Source organism: Carlito syrichta, unplaced genomic scaffold, assembly GCF_000164805.1.
Source record: "Carlito syrichta isolate Samal-C Ts95f unplaced genomic scaffold, Tarsius_syrichta-2.0.1 Scaffold130655, whole genome shotgun sequence".
Classification (NCBI taxonomy): Eukaryota; Metazoa; Chordata; class Mammalia; order Primates; family Tarsiidae; genus Carlito; species Carlito syrichta.
Window position 1 is genome coordinate 4744 of NW_007074751.1, and position 4008 is coordinate 8751.

The following is a 4008-nucleotide window of genomic DNA, read 5'->3' on the forward strand; positions in this document are numbered from 1 at the left end:
CTGAGGCAGAAGAATCGCCAGAGCCCAGCAGGTCGAGGCTGCAGTGGCCGGGAGCGGCCAGGGCACTCCAGTCTGGGCGACAGAGTAAGACTCCGACTCAAAAAAACAAATAAACAAACAAACAAACAAACAAAAAACTCATCAAACTAGTATCAGAAATGATGCTACTTAATCTAATAAAAAATCATAATTGGCTAGGCCTGTTGTCTCAGCCTATAATCCCAGCAATTTGGGAGGCCAAGGCGAGTGGATTGCCTGAGACTGCAGGTTCAAGACCAGCCCAAGCAACTTGATGAGACCTCATCTCTGTAATAAATCTAAAAATTAGCCAGGCATGGTAGTGCATGCCTATAGTTCTGGCTACTTGGAAGGCTGATGCAGAAGGATCACTGGAGCCCAGCAAGTCGACACCGGGGTGGCCGTGAGTGTGCCACTACACTCTAGCCTGGGCAACAGAGTGAGACTCCAACTAAAAAAAAAAAAATTGTAATTACTGGTAAAATATTTGAATGTCTTCTCCTGATAGAAAGAATGAGACAAGGATAAGGATATTTGCCACAAATATCTCTATTCAGTACTATACTGAGGGGAAGATCCTAGCCAATGAAACAAGACAGGAAAAAGATATCAGTGTTAGTGTCATAAAGATTGAAAAGGAAGAAATGCAAGTGTCATTATTCACAGGGGCATGATTGTGTATATCGAAAATCCAAAAGAATTTACCAATACATAATTAGAATAAATAAGAAAATTAGACCAGGCATCTTGGCTCATGTCTGTAATATTAGCATTTAGGGAGGTCGAAGTAGAAGGATTACTTGAATCTAGGAGTTTGATACCATCCTGGGCAACATAGCAAGACTTCATTTCTACAAAAAACAGAAAAATAAGCCAGGCATGGCAGTGTAGTACCAGTTACTCAGGAGGCTGAGGCAGAAGGATCACCTGAGCCCAGGAGGTCAATGCTGTGGTGAGCTGTGATCATGCCACTGCACTCCAGCCTGGGCAACACAGTAAGACCCCTACTCAAAAAAAAAAAAAATTTAATAAGAACATTAGTCTGGATAACACAGGGAGACCCTTTCTCTAAAATAATTTTTTAAATAATTAATGAGGAAATTTAGTAAGGTTGCTATATATAAGATCAACATATAAAAATCAATTCTGTTGATTGGCCAGGCGTAGTGGCTCATGCCTGAAGCAGGAGGTTCAAGCAGGAGGTTGAAGCCAGGGGTTCAAGACCAACCTGGGCAACATAGCGAAATGCCATCTCTATAAAAAATAATAAAATGAAATAAATTTTAAAAAAAGAAGAAAAAGTCCATTATATTAATAAATACTAGGAAAGGGCCAGGTGTGGTGGCTCATGCCTATAACCCCAGTACTTTGGGAGGCTGAGACAAGATTGTTTGTGCCCAGGTGTTCAAGACCAGCCTGGGTAACATAGACAGACCTTGTCTCTTCAAAAAAATCAAAACATTTTCCAGGCATGGTGGCATATGCCTGTAGAATTCCAGCTACTCGGGAGGCTGAGGAGTGTGGATTCCTTCAGCCCAGAAGTTGAAAACTGCATGAGAGCTGGGCTTGATGGCTCAGCCTGTAATCTCGCACCTTGGGAGGCTGAGGTGAGTGGATTGCCTGAGCCTGAGGGTTCAAGACCCGCCTGGGCAACTTGGTGAGACCTCATCTCTACAATAAATCAAAAATTAGCCGGGTGTGGTAGCGCGCGCCTGTAGTTCCAGCTACTTGGAAGGCTGAGGCGGAAGGATCGCCGGAGCCCAGCAGGTCGAGGCTGCAGTGGCTGGGAGCGGCCACTACACTCCAGTCTGGGCGACAGAGTGAGACTACAACTCATAAAAAAAAAAAAAAAGAAAAGAAAACTGCATGAGCTGTGATCATGCCACTTCACTCTAGTCTAGGTGACAGAATAAGACCCCCAACTCAAAAATGAATAAATACTATGAACAAACAAAAAAGTTGATAAATTTTTAAAAATATAATTTACAGTAACAAAAAAAGGGAATGCTTAGAAATAAATCTAACAACACACTTGTTAGATCTCTAAACAGAAAATTACACAACATTTGAGAGAAATTAAAGAAAATCTAGCTGGGCACGGTGGCTCATGCCTGTTATCCCAGCACTTTGGGAGGCAGAGGGGAGGGAATTGCCTGAGCCCAGTGGTTTGGAACCAGCCTGGGCAACTTGGCAAGACCTCATCTCTACAATAAATCAAACAATTAGCTGGGCATGTGGTGCACACCTATAGTCACAGCTACTTGGAAGGCTGAGGTGGAAGGAGTGCCTGAGCCCAGCAGGCCAAGGCTGCGGTGGCCATGAGCATGCCACTGCACTCCAGCCTGGGCTACAGAGTGAGACTCCAACTCAAAAAAACAAGGCGGGGGGGGAGAGAAGATCAAGAAATCCTGAAGGAATAAACTGAAAGAATGATAATACTGATAAATCTAGTTTATCACCTGACAGCCTGTGCTAAGAAAACAACTGGCAGCCGGGCTCGGTGGCTCAGCCTGTAATCCTACGCCTTTGAGAGGCTGAGGTGAGTGGATTGCCTGAGCCCGTGGGTTCCAGACCCGCCTGGGCAGCAGACCTCATCTCTACAATAAATCAAAAAATTAGCTGGGCGTGGTAACTCCGGCTGTAATTCCGGCTACTTGGCCTGTAATTCCGGCTACTTGGAAGACTGAGACAGAAGGATCCCCGGAGCCCAGCAGGTCGAGGCTGCGGTGGCTGGGAGCAGCCACCGCACTCCAGTCTGGGCGACAGGGTAAGACTCCAACTCAAAACAATTGGCATGCACATTCGTTCAAACTCTCATAAGCCCCGAGAAGTGAATATTATTTTTTTCATAAATAAATAAGCTGTGGTTCAGAGAGGTGATGTCACTTGTCAAGATCACACAACAATGGCACTAGGTGTGCCTAATTCCACATAACTACTTGCCCCACCTCCTGCCAAATAGGTTCCTTCCCAGACCTTATAATAAACCATAACTTAATACTCCAAATGCAGTAATAACTACCAATTAACAAAGACTTTTTTTTTTTTGAGTTGGAGAGCCGAGAAATGATGGTGGGATGGACAAGAGAATGCATATGAGGATTTCTTTCTGGGTCTAGGCTAGCAGAGAGGGCAAGTTGATGGGGCATCTTTTGTACCAAATTTCCTTCTTGGGAGTCCATTCTGGGTGCAATCCTCTTCCTCTCTCTCTAGCCAGAACAGCTAAGAACACCACCCCCCATTTTCTCCAAAAGAAAATGAATGAAACCGTGTGAAAAAGCCTTCGGAACCTATGAATACATTGTGACTAGGCTGGACGTGGTGGCTCATGCCTGTAATTCCAGCACTTTGGGAGGCAGAGGCAAGAGGACTGCCTGAGCCCACGGGTTCAAGACCAGCCTGGGCAACTTAGCAAGACCTCGTCTCTACAACAAATCAAAAAATTAGCCAGGAGTGGTGGTGCGCGCCTGTAGTTTCAACAAATTGGGAGGCTGAGGATGAAGGATCACCTGAGCCCAGCAGGTGGAGAGGTGGAGGCTGTGGTAGCCGTGATCATGCCACTGCACTTCAGCCCGGGCGACAGAGTTAGACTCCTACTAAAAAAAAAAAAATTGTGACTAGAGCCACAAAAGGGCACAGGAGTGGACTGGGTTGAGGTGAGGCTGGACCAGGCAGGGCATCATTGTGACGGTGGCGGGCAGCTGGCACGGAACAGAGGGCGGGAAGGGCATGGCTTGGCAGCTGGTAAGAAGCGAGGATGGACAGGGAGTCGCTCAGTTCAACTCCCCCTTGCTCAGCCCCATTTCACTGAAGCTTGAGGCCACAGGGAAGACCCCGGCGCAGCGGTCGCGGACCTTGCTCCCCTTCGCCACCTGGGCGCGCAGCCCGTGCAGCCGTGCGCATGCGCAGCCTGGCTGATTCAGGTAACAGGAGCACCGTGGGGGCTTTCCCCCATGTGCGCCTGCGTCTTGGGAGGAATCCCGGCAGGGC